The sequence below is a fragment of the Ictidomys tridecemlineatus genome, chromosome 6 (genome assembly GCF_052094955.1).
Source record: "Ictidomys tridecemlineatus isolate mIctTri1 chromosome 6, mIctTri1.hap1, whole genome shotgun sequence".
NCBI classification, from domain to species: domain Eukaryota; kingdom Metazoa; phylum Chordata; class Mammalia; order Rodentia; family Sciuridae; genus Ictidomys; species Ictidomys tridecemlineatus.
In genome coordinates, this window is record NC_135482.1 from 189,858,144 (window position 1) to 189,882,971 (window position 24,828).

General features: G+C 42.4%; 1 protein-coding gene across 2 annotated transcripts in view; it reads right to left on the bottom strand.

The window, feature by feature from the left end:
• Positions 1–7,356, bottom strand: part of Ggact (gamma-glutamylamine cyclotransferase) — a 33,728-nt gene extending 26,372 nt beyond the window's left edge. For both annotated transcript variants that reach the window (XM_005317016.5, XM_040281698.2), the window contains exon 1: positions 7,191–7,356. The gene's annotated coding sequence lies outside the window, so the exon portion shown is untranslated. The remainder of the gene's footprint in view (positions 1–7,190) is intronic.
• Positions 7,357–24,828: the final 17,472 nt, after the last annotated feature.

Genomic DNA, 24,828 nt, shown 5'->3' on the forward strand with positions numbered 1-24,828 from the left:
AAAGCTGAAGAAAGTGAAATATGGACTTTAAACTAAATGATTTATCAGAAATCACCCAAGTAGTCATCATGAGAGTGGAAAGAAAAACTGTCTCCTAGGCTGCCCTAGGATTCTTGGGCAGGGAAGTCAATGGGCTGGGTTATGCTTGCCTGTGAACTGCACTGTTTAATACACTGCCACCAGGGGGCAGCAGGGGTATTAGGCTGGTATTCTAAAACCCCTGGATTAAAGGCCACATGCATTTCCATTGTCCCTTCCTCTCATCCTCACCCAGATATATATGCACATATATATGACTGCATTAAAATAATTTCAACAGCATATCATTTAAAGATGATTAAAAAATAATTTTAAGCCAGGTGTGGTGGCACACACCTGCAATCCCAGCAACCAGGGAGGCTGAGACAGGAGGATTGCAAGTTCAAGGCCAATCTCAGCAAACTTAGTGAAGCTCTAAGCAACTTAGTGAGACCCTGTCTTGAAATAAAAAATAAAAAGGGTTGGGGATGTGGCTCAGTGATTAACCACTCAGTCACTGGGTTAAATCTCCAGTACCAAAATAAATAACTTCAAGCAAAACAAAGACTTAAGTCCACTGGAGGTAAGATCTTTACTAATCCTTCACTACCTCTGACATTTCCTAGCCCTAATTGATGGGAGAGTCAATTAATGTTAGTTTTTAACCAAAAGTTACTTGACTACAGAAGTCTATCCCATTTCTTCAACACTTTGAACCAAACCTTCCTAGTTCTAGGTTCTAAGGCTTCCAACCACAACAACCTCAAAAACCCACTGGCTTTCTGCCCCCGATCTTCCTTCCTGTGTTAGCTCAGCTTTTTTCTTTCTAAAGTCCCTCAGTTAGAAAGGAAGGTATGTCAATAGGTCTGACTTTCCAGCGGCATTTTGGAAGCAAAAGAGGGAGAATCAAGTCCCAGAGAAAAACCTCCACACCATTGTTCTTCTAGGTAGTTAACAGAACCCTCCAACCCCTGGGTTTTAAACAGAACCACCAACTAGAAGCCTGAACCATAGAAGCTAATGGGTGAGGCGTGAAAGTACAGACAAGGCCTCCTTCAGCAATGACCCTGTGTGTCTGAAGACTTTCACAGTCTCATCTGGTGGGAGGAGCGATGACTGAGGACTGACATTAACAGTGCATTTTGAGGGCTGGGATGTGGCTCACTGGTAGAACACTTGTCTGGTATGCATGAGGCCCTGGTTCCATCCCCAGTACTGCAAAACAAACAACAGCAAAACAAAAACCACAAACAATGCATTGCAGGAATTAACTTAGGCATCAGCTCCACACTTTGAAGCAAGCGTGACCAGTGCCCAGTCCCTGAATCACCTGAAGGGGGAGGCACAGGATAGGGAAAGTCAAAGGGTCTCCTTCCTTGTGCTGGCCATGGCTTCACAAGGAGAGAGGTGGTCAAAGGCAAGCTCTGACTTCCGTTTCAGAAACATGGAGAGGTCTATTGTTTCAAACCATGACAGTGTTCACTACAGTTAAAAGACATCACTACAGTTAAAAGACTCTCCATGTGCATCCAATTTGCTGTCAGGTAATTAACTATTCACCCATCAACCTAATCTGGCGTGAAACCGGTGGCAAAAACAAACACAGTACCATTGGCCACTAGCACTAAAAATAGGAACAAGATACTCACAGGGGCCTGTGATGAACTGATCACTGAAAAATTCACACCCAGATATTAACATTCACACTCCTCTGCCAAGCTCCATCTCTCAATGGGTGAGATTTAAGAGACTCCAGTCTGTAAAACATTCTGGTTTTAATCGATTTTTCAATGTAGAATATTTGCCACATTTAAATGTAGAAAATCATCAGAAAAACCAAATACTTATTTTTATAACAAGTATTTAAAATAAATTTAATGCTCTCATTTATTCAAGATTAAATATATTCTTTTATAATCTCAAAAACCTGAAATCAGATAATTAACAGAAGAAAAAAGAAAAAAACACACATCTATTAGGATGGCTCAAAATAAAACAACAAACAATCAAATAAAAAAACCCCAAACCAAACCCAAACCTGATCATATGAAGTGCTGACAAGGATGTGGAGCAACTGGAACTCCCTCACATTGCTAGTGGGAACACAAAGGGGTAGAGCCACTCTGGAAAGTTTCCTATATAATTAAGTCTAGCAGTGTCTTATAAAAGTAGCAATTGTGCTCCTAGGGATTCACTCTAGAGAGATGAAGTTTTCTTCAAACAAAACCCTATATACATACGTTTACAGCAGCTCTCTTCATAATCACCAGAGGCTGAAATAATCCAGACGCCTTCCCACAGTGGATGGACATACTGTGGACGTCCAGACCACAACATCGAAAAAGGATGCCTGCACGGATGAGGGGCAAAGGCACTGTCTCAGTGACAGAAGCCAGTCTCAGAGGTTCTATGCTGCAAATTCCATTTTCATGACATTTGGGAGAAGACAGAACTTCTAAGGATGGGGAAGAGATGACTGGTTACCAGGGAGGCCTGACTAGGAAGGGTAGCAGGAGGGAGTCTTCTGGATGTTCTGGTGATGGAAGTGCTCTGGGGAGCTGGATTGTGATGATGGTTACAAGAACCACCATATTTTAAAACCTCAGAACTGCACAAAAAAGTCGATTTCACCATATATACATTTAAATAATATATTCACATATTATTCATGCAACTACTTTGAAATTAAGTAAAAGGTAGAATAAGAGCACTCAGAATTGAATTGAGTCAGTGCTTGACACACATTTACTATTAAAAGGTTCATGAGGTGTAGAAGTGAGTATGAGGAATGGCTCTCACCAACTCCAACCAGAATGCACTGCCGCACAGACTTTGCTCTTACAAAATCAAGGAACTACAAAATACAGTATTAGATATTATGGAGTTTTTGCTCAATAATTAGGATTTTAGTTATGTAAGAAAAGAATCTTTTAAACAAAATTCCTACTGCAACATTTGGGGATGAAATGACATGATTTATAGGATTTGCTTCAAGATTCTCCAGAAGCAAACAGTAAAAATGAGTCGGGGTGGTCCCTGATGCTCGTGGCTGGTGCAGGAGAAGTTTTACACTCCACTTGTAAGGTCTGGGCAATGATCTTAATAAAAGACAGAGAGAGGGATGGGGGTGAGGAGGAAGAAGAAAGAGCAGAAGGAAGAGGAGGAGAAGGAAGAGGAGGAAAAGGAGGAGGAGGAGGGTCCCCTACCTGGAGGAGTCTCTGCAGGAACAACCTCGTTGTTAAGCATGAAGGACAGGAATGATATTTCCCTGGTCTTTCTTCATCAGGGGTTCATCATTTACATGGGCACAACTAAAGTATCAGAAAGACTGGAAGAGGAAGTAGCTGTTTTCTAAGGGAGCCTGGATCATAAAGTTGACCTTGAAAACCGTTCACTGGTAAAGAGATACTGGAACTTACGAGGCCACAGAGAAATTTTTGAACATAAAACCTGCTCTTTTCTTTATTTTTTTAAAGAAAGAGAATTTTTTAATATTTACTTTTTAGTTTTCGGCGGACACAACATCTTTGTTGGTATATGGTGCTGAGGATCGAACCCGGGCCGCGCGCATGCCAGGTGAGTGCGCTACCGCTTGCGCCACATCCCCAGCCCCAAAACCTGCTTTTCTACTGGGGATTCTAATCCCAAGCAATGCCAGTGGCAAACTACTCTAGACACCAGTTTGTCATGGGTGACTTTGTTACAGACATTCTTCAGAAGTTACATGAGAAAACACTCGCTTACGCCACCACTGCAGGTTGCATATCCCTTATCTGGAACCCACAGGTCTAGAAGTGTCTCAGATTTCACAGTTTTCAGATTTGGGGATATTTGCATGGGGTGAACATTCCTGATCTGTAAATCTGAAATCCAAAATGCTCTGAAATCCGATACTTTATCACTCAAAAAGTTTCAGGTTTTGGAACATTTCTGATTTTTGGGTTAGAGATGTTCGACCTGTATATTGACACCTGGGCCAATGGAATTCGCAATGTGTGTTCAATTTGCTAGTCAGCACAGATGGAAAGTGACAATGGAGACTAGAGAAGCTAGTAAGAAGCAGCATGTAACTGAGCTTCTGGAAGGTTCTTGCAGTCAGCAGATCCAGAGTGTGTCACACCTGTCTTAGGCCCTGGGACCTGGCACACCTGGCTCACCTGCAAATCTATCTGGCTTCTGCTATAAGAGCTGTAACTCCTCACTTAACTGTCACACTGACAGTGACCTGGTCTTTTCAACTACTCCTGGGAATAGGGTCAAACGGTTCTCTATTCATTTATCAGGTGGTCTGACTCCCACTCATGAGTTTGTATCAGGCTTTCATCAACGGCACCTAACTTCACAGAAAGCAAAGTCGAGGGAGAAAGAGTCTTTGAAGCAGGCAGCTGTGATTATTTCCCAAAATGATGAAATGAGGAAGGCGCAGGCTTATTCATCAGAGTTCCCAGTCCCGCAGCCCTGGCTAACAGGAAAACTCATCCTTCCCCTGAGGGGCCCTTAAACAGGTAAAAGAGCTGCAGCAGCAGACACGTTGGCAGAGTGCTCTGCTCCTGAGAGGACGAGCAGTGCATGCCCCTTCTCTCCTTCTGGTGCTCTTACCTCCCTGTCCTTCCGCCGTGGGACGGCCAGCACGAAGGCCCTGCAGACGCAGCCCCTACCCCTCCAGTCTTAGACTTCCAGCCTCCAGAACTGAGAGAAACAAATCTCTACTCTTTACAAATTGCCCGGCCTCAGATTACAACAGCCCAAAATGGACTAAGACGCCCTCCTACCAACACTGAGGCCCAAGGGGCCTGCAGGGCTACAGCACACCAGCACCGGGGGGGAGAGCAGACGTGGGGACACTCCTCGGGGACAGGGCAGCTAGTGTTAATGTGTCTGGGGAGCTGCTCTGCCCCAGTGGTGGCTGCTGTACTGCAGAGTGAAGCAGAGAATAAAGGCTCCCCAAAAGATCCAGGTCCTGACCCTCAGAACCGCATGTTCCCTGGCCTGGCCAACGGACCTTGCACCTGTGGGTAACTGAAGGATGGCAGGTGAGATCACCCTGGAGCATCTGGATGGGCCTGAAGTCCAATGCCAGTTGTCTTACGGGAAGGGAGAGGGCCATGTGATGACGGACAGACACCAGCACGAGGCAGCCAAAAGCAAGAGCAAGGGGTACTGGGAGCCGCCACTGGCCAGCAGAGGCAGGAGGGATTTCCCCACAGAGCTTCTGGAGGGAGGGCAGCCCTGCCCACTCCTGGGTTTAGATTTTGAATCTCTGTGAACAGGGAGGGAATACATTTCTGTTGTTCTAAGCCTCCCGGTTTGGGGTACTTTGTGATGAAAGACCTGACACTAATATGGTTATGAATAGAGACAGCCAAGGCCAACAGGGCCTGCCGTTCAGTGTGACATGATCACAGTGTCACTAAGACAGAAGAACTGCCGTGGGAAGCTGCGGACTCTCTACCCTGCAGAATGATAGGTAGATACATACTCTCAAGGTAGCTGCCTAATCAGCCACTGCCCCATTAATATCTGCCTCCCATGTACAACCTCTAAGTTCAAGACCATGAGCATTTATGAACCCCGCACCCCAATGCTAAATCACCATGTCTTGTGGTCCTAGGTGTAAGATACCTATAAAAACTGAAATGAAGCAATTTTATAGGATTTCTATGAACTTTGACTGGTTTTTACAGGTCTCCTACCTATAGAACCATGGGACATCATGGGTAGCACAGAACTGCCTAACAAATAGCTATGGAATATGAGCGAATATGAGCAAATGGGATGAAGGGAGTCTCCCCTACCATTCTTTCTTTTATAAAGAAAACTTGTTTATTATGAGAAGTTTAATACAAAACTAGTATAATGACATAATTAAAGATTCCTCAACTACCCATCTCCAAACCACAACCGTTACCAGCAATGGCCTCATTTTAATGCCAAGGGTTGAGTATTTGGACATTATCTGGTAGAAATCGTCCCACTTAGAGTCTTCTTTTTCAGAGTCACATGTTCTCTGCTGTAGGGTTGGAATGCTGAATATTCAACCCCCAAAGTTCCCCGTGTGAGAAGCTTGGTCCCCAGGGTGATACCACTGGGGGGTGGTAGAACTGCTAGGAAGTGCAGCCTTATGGGATGTCCTCAGTTCACTGGGTACATGCCCTAGAAGAGGACCCTGGTCTTTTCCTCTTTACTCCCTGGCTTATGAATGTGATCATGGCCATATGATCTCTGCCACGCTATCGGACACCAGAGGCCCAAAGCAGTGGGTCTGTCTGATCTTGGACTGGACCTTCAAAACAGTGAGGAAAAATAAATCTTTTTACTTTATAAAATAATTACCTCAAGAATTTTATTATAGTAATGTGAAGCCGAATAATACACCAGCTCTGATCACATGTTCACTTATCTGTGTTAACACGAATTTTTAAAAATCTTGAAATGGGCAGTTCTTTCCAAGCAAAACAAAACAAAAAACTATAAAAGGGAGACTGATATTTTTCACTACACAAAATTGAAATTTTCTGAAGAGCACAAAAACTGTAAACAAATACAAAAATAATTGAGGGAAAAGAGTTATAGTCTATATGACAAAAGATTAGTATCATTAACATATAAATAATTTTTATAAATCAATAAGATCAAAACTCAATTCAAAAATTGGTAAAGGAATATAAACACAGTTGCTCCTACTATTCCATTTTTTTTTTCCATAGTATTAGGGATTGAACCCAGAGATATATCACTGAGATACGTTCCTTTTTTATTTTGAGACAGGGTCTTCCTAAGCTACTTAGGAACTTACTAAATTGCTGAGTCTGGCTTCAAACTTGTGATCCTCCTGCCTCAGTCTCTTGAGTCCCTGGGATTATACACAGGTGCCACCACCCCCAGCCCCTACTTTTTCTTTTTTTTTAAATTTTTTGTAGTTATAGATGGATAGAATGCCTTTATTTTATTTGTTGATTTTTATATGGTGCTGAGGATCGAACTCAGTGCCTCATGCATGCTAGGCAAGTGCTCTACCACTGAGCCACAGCCCCCGCCCCCTACTTTTCTTAAGTAACAAAAAGACAAGGGATTCCAACTGGCTCTGTGTGCACTATCTGTCAGCATATTGCTTCAGCGCCTCTAGGATTTAGGAGTTAGGAATAGTCCAGAAAAGAGGAAATAATTCTCACCTGTAAGTTTGTTCAAAGCTGTGTGGCCCAGGAATCCAGGAGCACAGAGAGTCTGAGAGTCTTAAGTATTTGGCTTTGGAATCCTTCTTCAGGATACAGGAGAGCACGCCTGCCTCACGCAGAGACCCAAAGGTCTATGTGCACCAAGTTTCTGGATCTCAGTCTGCTGGAGAGAGTCAGGTAAAATAAGAAGTGAGTAAAATGCAGTGTTTAAGGGGATTAAAACAAAAAACCCAATGCCTCTTGGAAGGCAATCTCAAACCCTGGGCTTGGTCCATGGAAGGAAAGTCTCCATTCGGTGGGAATACGTGATCCTCCAGCCCAAGGCACCAAGGAAGCCTGGAATAGAGGGGAGTTCACACAGACCTAGAGGAGGGGTTCAAACTCTCGACCTCCCTGAGAAATAACAGCTATAATCTCTCCTACAAATAAGTAAGGAGGGAAGGAAAAAAGTGTATTCACTGCCATCAGGCAAAGCTTATTTTAAGCTTTGGGGCTGGGGCTGAAGCTCTGTGGCAGAGTGCTTGCATAGCATGTGTGAAGCACTGGCTTTGATCCTTAACATCACATTTAAAAAAAAAAATTAAAGGCATTCTGTACATCTACAACTACCATAAATAAATAATAAAAAAAGAATGCCGAGTTTTCAGGATGAGAGTCTTTAAATCTTTTAAAGTCAGATAAATTTATATTTTAAAAAAATTAAAACCACTCTGAAGTAGTCTTGCTGGAAATGGTAACAATGAATCTGAGCCTTTAGATTTAACTTCCAATTCATAAGAATACAGGGGCTAGAGGAGCAGGTTAAATCATACTGTACAAAGAGCAGCCACATAAACCCAGAAAATAAAGCATTCTACAGGCAACAAACCAAGTGTCATTAGCAAGTCATTAGCATTAAACCCATAGGTTGCTCCAGACCAGGGTCAGCCAACTATGGCCTATGGGTAAGTCTAACCCACCAGGGAGTTTAAAACAAAGCAAAACAACTCTGAAAATGCAACGTTATTTGAACACAGCCAACTCACTGACTTACATATCAGCTATGGCTACTGCGTGACAGAAAGTCACACAGAGACCCCGCGGCCTGCAAAGCTGAAAGTATCTAGCCAACTACCTGCCCTAGATGAAAATGATAATCAACAAATACCACGTGTGGCCCTTGTTTGGCTTATGATTCACACAAACCAACAGTAAAAAGTACATCTCTCTTAGTGGCAGCCTGTCTCAAAATAAAAAATAAAAAGAACTAGGGATGTTGCTCCGTGGCTGAGTGCCCCAAGGTTCAAACCCCAGTGCCAAAAAAAAGAAAAAAAGCATTTTTGAGGCAATCGGGGAAATCTCTCTATGAACTAGGTTTAGAAAACAGTAAGAAATTATTGTCAATTTCATTAGGTGGCAATGTTATTATGGCTTTACAAGAAAATGTCCATTTTTTTCAACACCCATAAATCAAAGGCATTTCTGTATATCAGTGACAAATATTCTCAAAGAGAAACAATGAAATTATCCCATTTACAATAGCCTCAAAAAAAAAAATCTTGGGAATCAACTTAATGAAATAAGTAAAAGACCTGTACAGTGAAAACTATAGAACACTAAAAAAAAGAAATTAAACAAGACCTTACAAGATGGAAAGATCTACCTTGCTCTTGGATAGGCAGAATTAATATTATCAAAATGACCATACTACCAAAAGCATTATACAGATTTTATGCAATTCCAAACAAAATTCCAATGACATTCCTCATAGAAATAGAAAAAGCAATCATGAAACTCATTTGGAAAAATAAGAGACCCAGAAAAGCTAAAGCAATCCTTAGCAGAAAGAGCGAAGCAGGTGGCATCACTATACCAGAACTTAAACTATACTACAGAGCAATAGTAACAAAAACAGTGTGGTATTGTCACCAAAATAGAATTGTAGACCAATGTTACAGAATAGAGGACACAGAGACAAACCCACATAAATACAGTTATCTTATATTAGACAAAGGCACCAAAAACATATATTGGAGAAAGGATAACCTCTTCAACAAATGGTACCAGGAAAACTGGAAATCCATATGCAACAAAATGAAATTAAACCCCTCTCTCTCACCTTGCACAAAACTCAACTCAAAGTGATCAAGGACCTAGGAACTAAACCAGAACCCTGCAGCTAGTAGAAGAAAAAGTAGGCCCAAATCTCCATCATGTTGGATTAGGTCCAAACTTCCTTAATAAGACTCCTGTAGTGCAAGAATTAAAACCAAGACTCAATAAATGGGATGGATTCAAACTAAAAAGCTTCTTCTCAGCAAAAGAAGCAATCAGTGAGGTAAATACAAAGCCTATAGAATGGGAGCAAATTTTTACCACATGCACATCAGATAGAGCACTAATCTCTAGGATATATAAAGAACTCAAAAAACTTAACACCAAAACAAACAAACAAACAAAAAACAACAAAAAACCACAACCCAATCAATAAATGAGCCAAGGAACTGAACAGACACTTCTCAGAAGATGATATACAATCAACAAATATATGAAAAAAATGTTCAACATCTCTATAAATTAGAGAAATGCAAATCAAAACTACTCTAAGATTTCATCTCACTCCAGTCAGAAAGGCAGCTATTAAGAATACAAACAACAACAAGCATTGGTGAGGATGTGGGGAAAAGGGCACACTCTTGCATTGCTTGTGGGACTGCAAATTGGTGTAACCAATCTGTAAGGAGTATGGAGATTCCTTGGAACACTGGGAATGGAACCACCATTTGATTCAATCATCCATTTCCTTGGTTTATACACAAAAGACTTTAAAATAGCATACTACAGGGACACAGCCATATCAATGTTTATAGCAGCACAATTCACAATTGTGGATCCAACCTAGATATCCTTCAGTAGATGAACGGATAAAGAAAATGTGGTATATATACACATTGGAATATTACTCATCATTAAAAGAGAATAAAATCTCGGCATTTAGAGGTAAATGGATGGAGTTAGAGAAAATAATGCTGAATGAAGTAAGACATTGCTGAATGTCTTCTCTGATATAAGGCTGATTCATAATGGGGATGGGGGGCATGGGAGGAACAGATGAACTTTAGATAGGACATAGGGGAGGGAGGGGAAGGGAGGGGGCATGGGGGTAGGAAAGATGGTGGAATGAGATGAACATCATTACCCTAAGTACATGTATGAAAACAAAAAAAATTTAAAAAAATAAAAATTAAAAAAGTCAAAAGGTATACTTAGGAACAACTCTCTGGAAACTTCTCTGGGCTCCCCAATAAAACTGGAGTGCAGGAGAAGTATACTGTCCCTCTCCTCCTTGAGAACCCATTTTCTCCCTTGAGAGTGTCCCCTTTTCTTTTTCCTATCCTCTGAACCACAAAAACAACAACAAAGAAAATGACCATTTTTTGAAGGTGGATACAGAACTATTTAGAGGGGAACTGTTGTCTGGGATAAACAACTTTAAGTTGAAGAAGGAGGAGGAGGAGGAGGAGGAGGGGGAGGGGGAGGAGGAGGAGGAGGAGGAGGAGGAGGGGGAGGAGGGGGAGGAGGAGGAGAAGAATAATTATGTGATCTATTTGACAGATATATGGAAATTATACTATTCCCTGTGCTTCTATGTTTGCTTACATTTTTCTTAAAAAGAAAGAAAGAAAGACATCAGAACCTTGAGTAAAAATGAGCTGATCACCAGAGAGCTTTTTCCCCAGGCACCTGTCTGACCAGTCCTCCCCACACTGGGGGCAACCTGGCTGAACTCTTCACTAGTCTCATTTTAAGCATTTTATCTTTGCTCATGGTGTCAACCTCCAGGAATGCCACTTTCCTACAAGAATTCACTCTCTGCTCAAGGTCTGGGCCTGGTGTGACCTTCCCTGCTGTCCTCCTGTGAGTGTGCATCTCCACTCCAACAGCACACTGGATGCCACACAAACCAGAGACTTCCCATTGCTGGGTCCCTTCTGGAAAGCCATTTGAGGGGGCCCACCAATACCACACAGAGTAACCACAGCCTGCACCCCTCTGGGTTCAGGGGCAGGGCCTGCGGACTAAACAAGGCTGCCTTGCTCTGAGCAGTTTCACTGACCAGAGAGTCCTTCAACTAAGCAATGAATTCCTGGAACCGAGATGCCGGGTGGTCACGCTTAACTGAAGCTCTCCAAATAAAGTCTTCAGTAGCCGAGGTTTACCACCTTTCAAGGACTGCAAATGCTGACAGCTGGAACTGAGAGATATTAGGAGGTAAACTAAATAGAAAAATAAACCGATAAAAAATTTAAAAAAAAATAGGTTTCTACCCGTTTTGTTCACATATTGCTACCTCCTGCCAGCATCACAGTGAATGATCACCTTCTCCAGGCCTAGTGTTAGTAGTTAGGTTTCTGGTTGGTAAGATCAACTAGTATAAAATATTTCCATACAAAAATCCACCAATTAGAATTTAGCTCTGCAAACTCAGCTCTTAAAAGATAAATGCCGTGCACTGAGGAAGAGAGGTTTGCTTATTCAAAAACTTATGGCTTCTTCTGGGAGCTGTTTCAGAAAAAAAGGAGTCCAGACTGCAGGGTTCTCCGTAGTGGCGCGTCATTACATTGAATGGGGCCAGGGAAGTCTTCAGTTCCAAGAAAATGGACAAAAGCCTGTGTGTTGTGCTTAAACCCCACACTTTATATAGGTCAATCCAATTAATTCAGAGATATGCTTTAGTTTTTATTTCGTGATCCCCCCCCCCCAACCCCGGGGCAATGAATAACCTACTCAACAAGAAAACGAAGGAAAAAACAGTCACAATTCTAGCGCATCATCTAATCCCTTCAACACTAAGACACTGAACTCAACCCCAGCAGCAAGCTGCGTTCACAAGACGCCTCTGCGGGGTTCTGAGCGAGCCGGTGGCGTTGCCCTGGCCAACAGAGAAGCAGCAACCGTGGCCGCACTTGAAAGCCAGGAAGAGGATCTCCCCCAAGTCCAGCTGTCCCTCGAGTGGCTCCAGGAAACCGAAGAGCGAAGCGCGCAAGGCCAGAAGTTTTTATTTTTCTTCTGAGGCTTTGGTGTCCTTCAAAACAGCATCTCTAAAGTCAAAAGCTGGATTTCTGAAATCGTCCCCGCTTCGATCCTGCCAAAGCGGCCTTGGGGGCCGGTGGCCGTTCACGGGGACGCGGCACCCACGAGGGCCTGCGGCGGTTCCCGGCTCCTGCACGCTCCCGCGGCGGCCCTGGCCCAACGACGCCCCGTGCCCGCGCCGCCCGCGCCTGCGCCTCACCTGCGGCCCCTCGCGCCGCCCTGGGATCGCGCGCCCGCCGCGGAGCGGAAATGCCCTGCTCGGGCGCCGCCCCTAAGTCGCTCCGGGCGGCGCCCTCTGCAGGCTGCACGCCACTCCGCCCAACCCTGCGGCGCCCTGGTTCCGGCGGCGCCCTGGCCCTGACCTCGCGGGCCGCACGCCACGTCACACCTGGCCGCGCACTGCAACCTCTCCAGACCGCAACGCGCTCCCACACCTGGGGACGCCACCGCAGACGCAGACTCAGCCACCTCCGCGCTCCTGGAAGCCCCACTTCAGACACATGCCCTCTAACGCCCCTGGGCACTCACGCTGCGCTGTGACTCCTGGGGCACACCACATCTGACGCGGGGACTCACCAAGGACACACCAGGTGGACACACCTGGGGGTGAATCCCATAGGTGTCAGCGAGGCCTCACACCTGAGCACACGCACTTAAGCTGGATATAGATCATCATGGAGCCAGGCTGCCCACTTTCCCGCTTTTAAACTATAACTGTTGCTTAGGGGGCAGTGGAAAGGTGGCTTTCACCTGTCCCCTGGACCCAGGACTGAATTTGAGCCCCAGAAACTAGAGGTGCAAGAAACAAAAGGGGGGATTTTTCTCCAGAAACGCTGTATTCTGGGTTTAAGCAATGTTATTTTGGAGATCCAAGTTACAGGAATGGCATAAAAATGAAGACTACTTCTGTCCCCCTGAGAGACACAGTTAAAGAAATATTATCATTATATCATATTATATATATATATATATATATATCATAATATATTGCTAATCGCAATATCCCCCTAATCATTTCCTGCCCCTTCTACTTTTTCATCTATGTCGATTGCTCAAAATTACTTTATAATCTGATTTTTTATTCAGACATTTCCAACAATGCTGCTGTGGTTCTATTTTGAATGGATATGCAATTCCAAAAGAAATCAAAGATCAGATGCATACAGCACTAAGTTTTATAGAGTTCTTTCTTGTCTTGGGCAACTCAATTAAATTGAGATGTATTAAAAACCTTGTCTAGCATATAGTTTTTAGCATGTTAATGTTTTAAAGAGTAGCATAATGCTATTTTTTAGAAGGGGAGTAATGCTTCTATCCTCTCCTTCTCGGATGATCCTGTCAGCCTAGGAAAATCAGGAAGACAGGTAAATCAATAATTCCTCCCATAAAGGAAAATTAAAAATGATCAGTGATAAGTTGCATTGATTTCCAGAAAAGGCTGGGAAAGCTGGATCTAACATAGATTTACCTCTGTGGGATGAAATCTTTGTATTAACTATCAAAATGTTTTTGTTCTGCTGGATCAAACCCAGGGCCTTGTGCATGGTAGGCAAGCTTTCTACCACTGAGCTACATCTCCAGTCCAATAACATGATTTTAAATAGTCATTTTGGAGTGTGCTCTCAGTCTAAGCAGCACCTGGGTCTTGAAGCAGGCACTCTCAAGGCCACACACCTTTCCTACTGAGTCAGCAATTCTGGGGCTGAGGCACAGTGCAGGGCATTTTTATTGGTGATGATGACAGAGGTTCAAGCTTGAGAACCATGGTCTACTAAGGACTTACTGTGCTTCTCATATTTTAATGTGCGTGAGAAGCAACCGAGGACCTTGTTTGAACATGCAGATTCTGGCTTTGCTAGCCAAAAGTAGGATCTAAAATTGCAGATTGACAGCACTGGTGAGGATTTACTTGCCTACGTGAGCAGTAAAGGCAAGCGTGGGGGCACTCCTCATTAAAAAAAAAAAAAAAAAAAGTCAAAATTTCCCAAGGAATTGGTTTGCTGAGTGTAGCCTTGGCTCGTCAGTTTAGCATTGGTGGATTACTCAGGAGCCCTTGGCAAGCTGACTCTGGTGGATTGTAGGACTAGTTGACTCCCCCAGTCTGTGAGGTTGTGTCTAGCAGAAAAGGTTAGCTCTCCATTGGACTGTTTTTCTGCTCATTCTGGTCCATTTGTTTTACCATTTTACCACCTCCCATGCCCTTCAACAAAGGGTCACACAACTAGCAAAACTCCATGCATATGAATTGAATTAAGATGGATCCATACCTTCTGAATTAAAAAGTTCGTGGAGGGGACTTACTGTAAATGTGGCTGTTGACCGGATGACAATATTTTAAGCTTTTACAATTAAAAATGTGTATACATTCTATGTAACATCCAATAATTAAATGTTTGGCAAATGTCATTAAGCAGAATGTACAATGGTACTGGTGGTAAATATTCATGATAGAAAGAATATATAAGTATATGTATACATGATGTGTTTACTTGAACACATGCTACAACTTAATGAAATAATCATTTTAAAAATTCTAAATTGTATCTAAGTTACCATTTATCCTGAAATAAAGCAATGCATGTTCTGTGCTGCAAATTAGAATTAGATTATTTGGCTGACATATAAGTGTTAGTTGTAACTTTTTAAACATGTGAACCTTAGTCCATGTCACCTCTTCCAAGATCTATATTAGAACATAGTTTTCATATCCACTACTCCATTAATAGAGTGGCAAATTTCTTGAACTTGGTATTGTTTAAAAATGACTTTACTGGCTGTTTCATGACTATTAATTTTCTCTCCCATTCTCTTGCAAATTCCTCGTGTCACTGACTTCTTTTTATGATTACAGAATGTTTAATGATAGTTCTCTACACATAGCTGGTTTCCACAAATACTCCTGGAATATCAGATTGTATTTCCAAGTTTTTAACTCATTTAATCTTTATTAGTGAGCATGGTATTTTGATCATTTGAGAGTCATAATTATAGAAATCCAGTGGCTTCTGGAAAATGTGGGAATTGTTATTGGGAAAGAAATAATTCTTTATTTTTTTCTAAAATTATTGGGTAAGTACTGAAAGCACAGCCTCTGCGTCCTAAAAATGGCCAAACTACCCACCTACACCACTCACAAGGGTGTTCCCCACACCTTTAATTCTTTTTGTAGTATTTTTTTGAACTTATATAAAAACCAATGTCTCTCAAAAAAGAAAGTTCATGAAGTATAACCATTATATCTGGCTTCATGTATCCTGAGGCAGCTATAGAGTGAGTTAGATCCTCCTTCTCTGTAGAGAGAGGGGTCCCACTTCTGCCATGACACTGAGGAGCTCTGTGGATGGGCTCTTCAGATAAACTGGTGTAAATATATACATATTTTTAAATTTAATGTATCTGGAAATTGTCCAAAGGGCATACATTAAGTGAAGAAACGTTTATTTAACAAAGTCTATGAAAACTCAAACAAACAAAACAAACTCTATGCATATTTTCAAAACTCTACAAACATTTCCTTTATCAAGTCCAAGAACTTTAAACTAGAAAATGTCTTTAACCAGAATTTTCTTGTTTGACCATCTCTATTACCTAAACATGAACAAGCAATTGACAAGCTCTATTGTTCTGGTCTGCTTCATGCTGTTACAATAGAATACCTGATACTGGGTAATTTATAAAGAGCAGGAATTGATTGCTCACAGTTCTGGGGGCAGGAAGTCCAAGATGGTGGTGATGGTGGGTTTGGTGTCTGGTGAATGCCAGTTCTGCTTCCAAGATGATGCTGGAATGTGTAGTCTTCAGAGGGGTGGGATATGGTTTCTCCCACGGCAGAAGAGAGAAAGAACAAAGAACCCATTTGCACAAGCTCCTTAATAGAGGCACTAAAACCGCCCATGAGGGTGGAGTCCTCATGACCTAATCACTTCTCAAAGCCTCATTTGTCAGTTCCATGGCATCGGCAGTTGAATTTCAACATGAATTTGGGAGGGACGAGCAGACCAAAGAATATGTTTTCCAGATCTGGATAGAATAAAGTAGATGCCTAATTTATATCTGACTGCACACTCTACTACTTAATATTAAGCAGGAGGCTGGCCTCATCTCACTGTTATTCCTCCTGCATGCCTCTAGCCTTCAAATACAGCACAATATGTGGGAAAATACCTTTGCACCTCTTGAAATGATAGTTATCATGTGAAGTAAACAAAGGAAGTAAAAGGCCAGGTAAGGAGCTTGAAGCTAAACTGAATAACACTGTGAAAATCCACTGAAATACTATCAAATTATTTTAGTGATTCATGAAAAAAAAATTGTTTGGGGTCTTAAATATTCTATAGCCTGATTCTAACCCACCATGTGTATTTGTAGGATCCTCAAACCAAGAAGGAATTTTATACTTCTAAATGCTTGAAAATGAATCAAAACCAAAATAATACTGATGCAATTCAGAGTTCAGTGTCTAAAACACATCACAGCATTTGGTTGTATCCTCTCTATGGTTGATTTTGTTGTTTGTGGTACTGGGGATTGAACCCAGGGCTGCTCTACCATGAGCCACATCCCAGCCCTTTTTAATTTTTGATACAGGCTCTCATTAAGTTGCTTCAGCTGGCCTTGGATTTTTGATTCTCCTGTCTGTGCCTCCCAAATCTCTGGGATTACAGGCATGTGCCACCATGCCTATCACCATGGCTGCTCTCAGCCACGGAGACCATCTGGTCTCAAGTGTCTAAAACATTTATTATCTGCCCTTTTACAGAAAAATGTTTGCCTACCCTACAAACTTTGTCTCTTACTCCAGCCTCTCTAATACCTGCTTCTTCTTTCTGTAGTAGTGGATTAATGGGTCTTTCCTCCACAGACCTGGGTTTCATGAGCCCAGGTCTACATCCTTGTGCACATGCACCAAGTACTTCACACTGCAGTGTGCACAACTGCAAAAGTAATTGCAATTTACTTTTAGATCATTCCCTCTATGTTCATCATGAGGAACTAAACAAAAAGACTCCACATTTCAACTGAGGTTCATTAATGAGGCTAATTTAGAATCTGAGAATGAAGAAGTAAAACTCTGTCCTTATACACATCAGGCGGTGACAATCCAGATTGGGACAGCTGCAGAGCTGTAAAAATAAATGTAGTATATATTCTATATACTCTCTATATACATATTCTATATACTATATACCTCCACTTCTAACCTTTCCTGTAAAAATTAGCTGTTAAATTTGAAGGCGGCAGGATTATTCTTTTCTTTCTTTTCAATCTGTCAAGTTACTTTACTTGGTATAAGTCTCACTGCTAAACAATTTCCATGGCAAAGAAATTAATGAGCGAAGAAAACCAATCTCATGAAGCTAAGTTTGCTCACATTAAATTCAATCCTGGTATTTCTGTAAATAATGTTTTAAAGATGATGTGGGATGCTTTGGGTTTGGTTTTGTTTTGTTTTTGAATAAGGCCTTGACCTTTTCTCCACAAAAGATATGCAACATCTTTCCCAAGAAGTAGATGATATTTTCCGAGCAGTTGTGGTTGAAATGGCTCATTCTTGCCCATCATTTATAGTTTCAGGAATAAGAAGCAAAGACTGGAGTAAAGCACTATATGAGATTATTTCATTAGCCTTGGGAATAAACCTCTAATCATGAATAAGGGAATAATTGGAAGAATTCTTAGAAGAAATAACCTGACCAGCCAAATATGCCACCCACTATGATCAAAGCTAATTACACTGCAAAGAGCCACCGACATCCGGGTCCTCTCTCTAACCCTGTAGTTTTGCTGCCATTGTTCTTGAAACTGGAATCAAGTAATTGGGCCTTGCCACCCAAACAGTGACTTTTTAAAGACTTTTCAAGGAAATAATGCTACTCCAGTGGCTAGAGTAGACTTTACAAAATGAAATGAATCTTGGTCTCCTGGCGGGTGGTGGATTGATAGGACTGGCTGGACACCAGGGTGTCTTCTCACGACATCCTTTGACAGCTTGGTGAGTATTAGCACTCCCACTCTACCTATGATATAGCTCTGGGAGGCAAGTAACTCAAAGGCACCCTGCCAATAAACAAGGGTGCCAAGACTTGAAGCTACACCCCGCTGAACTGAAGCCCTGTGCTCTTTTCTTTTTATTAGCACATATTATTTGTGCAGAATGGTGTCTTTCATCATGTGCATAAAAGCAGAATTCGACCAGTTGCACCCCCAGTACCTCCCCGTCCTCTCCTCCTCCCTCCCAAGGTCCTCTTCCCCCTACTTTCACGACACCCCTTTCCCCCTCTCGCTTCAGCATGTGATAGTTTTCTGAATCTGGCTCAAAATGATGGTTTCCAGTTCCATTGATTTTCCTGAAAAAACAATTTAACAAAACAAAACAAAAACAAAGCCCCTGAACAACAACAACAAAAACCAAAACAGCCCTGTGATCTGTGATCTTGAACATGATGGCTAAACAGGGAAACGGGTAGTATATGCTGTAATGGGCGTTACCAGGCCTAGTCATTTCCTGTAGTTGAACCTCTTTGTTAAAAGTAATAGTTCCGTTATTTAATGAAACTCGACGCGCTGTCTATGAAGATCTTTCATACATGCGATCACTCAGATACTTAATTCTGCATTGCATAATATACGAAAGGCAAGGGGGAATTACTTCCCCTTTTCAAACGAGGACAGGAGATAAGATGGCTTAACGTTGGTCTTTGGATTGGCATGTGACCTGTCTCAGCCCAAAGATCACCAGGTACAGAGCTATAGTTGGATGAAGACAGGCCTATGGGCTTGTGGCAAGGAATGAATCCACTCAGAGGAAGCCTGGGATGTGTCAGCAAAGACACGGCTGGGAGGTTTGGGGACAGGGAAGAGTTTAGGTGAAACTGAAGGGAAACTGTTGTGACAGGCTGAGGTGGCAAGGCTGCACACTGAGGGTCCTCCTCAGGTCTGGACCACGGATCAGGTGCAAGGCCCTACATCTCGGGAGATGTGGACCAGTGCATCCAGAAACCTGCCCACACACTCTCACCTGCTGGGAACTGGGGGCTGTTTCCAACACACATTGGGGCACTCATTCTTACCGATTTCAAACAGCCACGTTTCTCATAGTGCTTATCCAGAAACTTCTCAGTGAGCAAGAAAGCAGCATGCACCCAAGAAGGGGGTTGTTTGACCTGTGACCACATCAGTATGTCTTTGGGAGAAGTGTGGCTTCCTGTTCCCTCTGCAGCGGTCCCAATCTGGACTGTCACAGCCTCATGTGTATAAGACAGAGTTTTACTTCTTCGTTCTCAGGCGCTTTTTACCTTCTCAGATCATTTCAGGACTAGAAACCTTCAAAATATCTTAGAGGGTTGGAATTTCAAACATTGGTACATTTCACAACCAATTTTTATGGGGATTTATGTAAGTGTGCAAAGCAGGTCGCTATTACAACCTTTTTCAGGGGACTTCTGTACTTCATTTTTAAGAAACACATTTTAAGCATCTAAGCATGTTTGAAAGCCCACTGGTTTAGATTAGCCTTCTCATTTTGTAGTGGAGAAATTAACAAAAGCAATTGCAACCTCCTCTATTTTTATGAGAAAACTAAGGCCTGGAGTGATTAAGTGACTCAGCTCAGGTTCCAGGCCACTAATGGCAGGATTGGACTCATTTGTTCCTGACAGAATTGTTGATGCTCAAAAGCACATGACTTCTTCAGCTGGGCATGGGGGCACACGCCTGTAATCCCAGCGGCTCAGGAGGCTGAAGCAGGAGGATCACAAGCTCAATGGCCATGCAGGCACAATTGGACTCCGATCCAAAGCTTCGGGAAAGCATACTTCCAGAAGTTAGTACATGAGAAGGCTCTCAGCTCTCAGAAATGCAATTTGGATTGTGATTCCAGGGAGGTAAACGGTGGGGAGGCACCTAATAACATGAAAACCAGGAAGCACACTGTTTCAGTTACTTTTTCATCACTGTGACCAACATACCCCAAAAGAACACCTTAGAGGAGGAAAAGCTTATGTGAGGCTCACAGTCTCACAGGTCTCAGTCCATTGATGGCAGCAAGAGGGGCCTGCAGGGAAGATGCAGCCTTCCTGGGCACGTCCCTAGGGACCTGCCTCCTCCAGCCACACTCCACCTGCCTACACAGTCAGTCCATCAAACTAGGGTGGACTGCTAGGTCACAACTCTCATAATCCAATCATTTCACCTCTGAATAGTTCTGCATTAACAGGCGCTTTGGGGAGGATGGACATATATCCAAAACATAACATTCACCATTAAACAGAAATATTTAAAAGTTGTACCCAAAAGACAAAAATATGACTTACTCCAGGAAAATATGAAAGGGGTTATTTTGCAAGAATGGTGTCAGGAAATATAAGTGGAGGTCCTTCCATGTGTCTTTCCCTCTCTTCTTCTTCCTCCCTTCCTGTTGCTACCAATCCCAGACTGTATATCATTTCATATCTACTGACCTGGTATGCATTGCTACTTAAAAATAGAAGTATATAAAAATACATGTATCATTATATCATCATAGTACCATTATTACAACAAATTCAACTATTGAGGGGTCCAAGAATGTCATTTTGTAGTTTTTAAATTTAAAATTAGTAATCAAATTAGGCCCATTTTTTTTTTTTTTTTAGATGCAGGTAGAACTACTTACTTTGGGAAGGACCCATCTTGGGTGCCCCTGGGTACTGTGGGTGGCATCACAGTGTGGACATGAGGATCTGGGAGTCCTACTCTCACTGCTGCTACTGTTGGTCAGTGGGCTCACCTGGTGACAGCCAGACCCTCCCATGCAAAGTTCCCCAGCAGCCTTTCACCTGATGGTTTCATTCATCGCTGATCTTTGCCGGAATCAGTACATTTGAGACAAAAACCAAACCAAAACAAACCCCAAACAACAACAACATCAAATTGTGATTTTCTAATTGCTGTTCTTTCAACATTTATTAGCTTTTTTTTAGAGAGAGAGAGAGAGAGAGAGAGAGAGAGAGAGAGAGAGAGAGAGAATTTTAATATTTATTTTTAGTTCTCGGCGGACACAATATCTTTGTTGGTATGTGGTGCTGAGGATCGAACCTGGGCCGCACGCATGCCAGGCGAGCACGCTACCACTTGAGCCACATCCCCAGCCCTCAACATTTATTAGTTTTAATTAATACATGAAAAAGAATCTTCCTCATCAGTCATGGTTCTTTGCTAATCCCATGATCTGACAGGCAGGCCAAATCCAGTTTCCAGAAAGGCATCTGAGGAGTCCACTTTGGAAAGTTGTAGAGACAATGATGATGACCTGTAGGTATTCAATAATTTTTTTAAAAAATTAATTCAATTGCAATCATTAGATGTAACAAATGTTCATTTTGAAAACATGAATTAAATGAATTCAATCGCAATCTTTAAATTCAACAAATGTTCACAAATATTCATTTTTAAAATGTTAATTAAATTACCAGTAGGTACCGCATACACACTTCCTAGTGCATTTTGGAGAAGCACTGCCCATTAGAAATGGAAAGTGAACTGCAAGTGCAAACCCACAGGTGCCATTTAAATTTATTAGCCATGTTCAAAAGTAAAAAGAAACAGGGGGAATTAATTCCCATAATATATTTTCTTTAACCCAATATAATTTTACCTCTATTTCCTTGGAGGATTCCCCCTCAGATGCCAAGGTCTGCGATGTTCCAATCCCTTTTATAAAACGGCATAGGGAATGTGTGTAGGTCATATGCACATATTATGCTGTTTTATATAAGGGACTGGAACATCTGCAAACCATGTAACATGCTGTAACATCTAACACAACATACATGCTGTGTAAGTTGTGGCTGTATTGTGTTGTTTAGGGAATAATGGCAAGGAAAAAAGTCTGTACATGCTCAGCACAGATACAATTACTTTCAAATATTTTCTCTTCAACTTGATTGAATGTGAGAATTCAGAATCTATGGATATGGAAGACCAGCTGTATATCTAAAATATTTTAATTTTGACATGTAAACAATGTAAAAATGATTGAGGTAGGTTATTTTTTTAATTTTTTTTTTAGTTGTAGATGGACACAATACTTTTGTTTATTCATTTTTATGTCATGCCAAGGATTGAACCCAATGCCTCACCTGTGCTAGGCAGGCGCTCTACCGCTGAGCCCCAGCCCCAGCTAGGTTATGTTTTGTTATGCCAAGTGTTCAAACTCCAGCACGTATATTATGTGTATAGCACATCCCAGTTTGGATTGGCCACATTACATGTACCCAATAGCTGGAGTTGTGTCCAGTGGCTTCCTTATTGTTAGTGCAACTGTAGAATGCAGTTATTATATTGTCTTTTTTTTGAGAGAGAGAGAGAGAGAGAGAGAGAGAGAGAAAGAGAGAGAGAGAGAATTTTTTAATATTTATTTTTTAGTTTTTCAGCAGACACAACATCTTTGTTTGTATGTGATGCTGAGGATCGAACCCAGAACACACGCATGCCAGGTGAGCATGCTACCGCTTGAGCCACATCCCCAGCCCCTATTATATTGTCTTTACATCAACCTTGCAAGATAAGCACTATGTCCTGCATTTTTTTTAATTTGAAGAAACAGTCTCAGAAAGGTTGACATCTTGTAGCATAACTGCTGAATGCTCCAAGTGGGGCTTGGCCAACTGAATGAATGACCAGGAGTCCACTTCTACTCCCATGGGACCTTGTTAACATACAGCAGTAACTTTGTCCCCCTTTTGTAGGGCTGATCTCCCCCCAAATTTGGATCCCATTCCTTCCTTTCTTTTCTAGACCCTCCTCTCTCTGGTTCATAGGCAGCTTCTCAAAGGCTTCTCTCAATCTGCACTGAGCTGACGCTGGCACCTCTCATTCCCTCCCAGCCTACCTATCATCAATTGATTTCTAGACATTTCTCTCATCAGTCCATTTCTCCATCTCACTGCCACCTTGCTGCACCAAGCCACCTTCATCCGGACACTGCACACCTGGAATAGTCTGCCACTCTGTTCACATCTCTTTGCCTCTAATTTCTTCCCATCAGCAGCCAAAGTGATCTTGTCACAACATAAATTGAACTGTGTCTCTTCCTGCTTTGAATCCTTCCATACTTTAAGATGAAGATTCTCTGGTCTGGGGACTCTGGCACAAACTGGCTCTTGTCACTCTATCCTATGCCCCTCTCCCTCCAGCTTGGATTTTGTACCCACTTTCTCACCAGGGGCCTTTGTGCATGCTGTTTCTTCTGCATAGTTAGGTTTCCTAACCTTGGCCGTGCTGATGTTTTGGGGTATATAATTCTTTGTTGAAGAGGAGTTGCCTGGTAAGCGGTAGGAGGTATAGTCTGCCTTCCCCACCGGATCAGTTTTAACAAAGATATCTCCAGGCATTGCCAAATGTCCCCTGGAGGGCAAAATCTCCTGATTGAGAACAGCTGGCCTAGAGTGACTTTCTTCCTCTATCAAATCTCAGAAGTCACCATCCAATGAAACCCTTTCCTGACTGCAGGTTAGATCAGGCCTTTCTCTCCAGGTATTATTTATAGGACTACATAATAATTCGTTATCAGCATCCACCCCATTCTCTTATCTTGGGTAGCTCTGTAGATCATATCCATTTCCATTCACCTTTGTATCCACAGGGTCCAAGAAGTCTCTGGCACACAGTAGGCACCTACTATTTAATGCATGAATGAGGGAATAAATGTATTGAAGGGCAGATCTATTTGCTCCAAACACAGATACTCTTTCAAAAATCCCAGACTACCATTTATAAAGGACCTGCTGGGCCAAGAGGTTCCCAGCTTATTGAGGGAGATCTTACTATCTCCACTTTGCAGATGAGAAATGAGCTTGAGCAATGAGAAGTGAACTGCCCGTGACGGACAGCTGAGGCCCAAGTCTGGGTTTTGTGACTGCGACTTCCATTGCTCTGAGGTGGGGCCTGTTCTGTGTATTTTAAGTCAGTAATTTGAAATGAAATACAAAGAACATGCTCATGAAATGTCAACAGACTCAGAATCCCTGTCAAGGCATGGTCTGCTCTTTGTAACAGGATGAATCTGAAAGAATTTAAGCTTCCGTATGCACCAAAACAAATTTGAACGAGTAAAGACCCAAACTACCTTCCAGACTAGATGATACCTGCTACTAAGGAGGGGAAGGGTGACAACTAATTTCCCCATATTTGGCTTGATGCTGTCACTCACTCCCCTCATTGTCATAAAAAATCAGAAGAGAACTGGAGCCAGGTGCAGTGGTGCACGCCTGAAATCCCAGAGGCTCGGGAGGCTGAGGCAGGAGGACCGGGAGTTCAAAGCCAGCCTCAGCAAAAGCAAGGCATTAAGCAACTCAGTGAGATCCTGTCTCTAAATAAAATGGAAAAACAGGGCTGGGGATGTGGCTCAGTGGTTGAGTGCCCCTGAATTCAATCCCCAAAACCCCACCCCCCAAAAAAACAAAACAAAACAAAGAGAACTGGGAGGTAGCCATCCACTTCAGTCTTGCTAGGAAGGAAACCCAAGATCCAAAGGCAGTGGCTGCTTCAGATGGGAAGAGAAGGAAAGACAGCCGTCATGGTA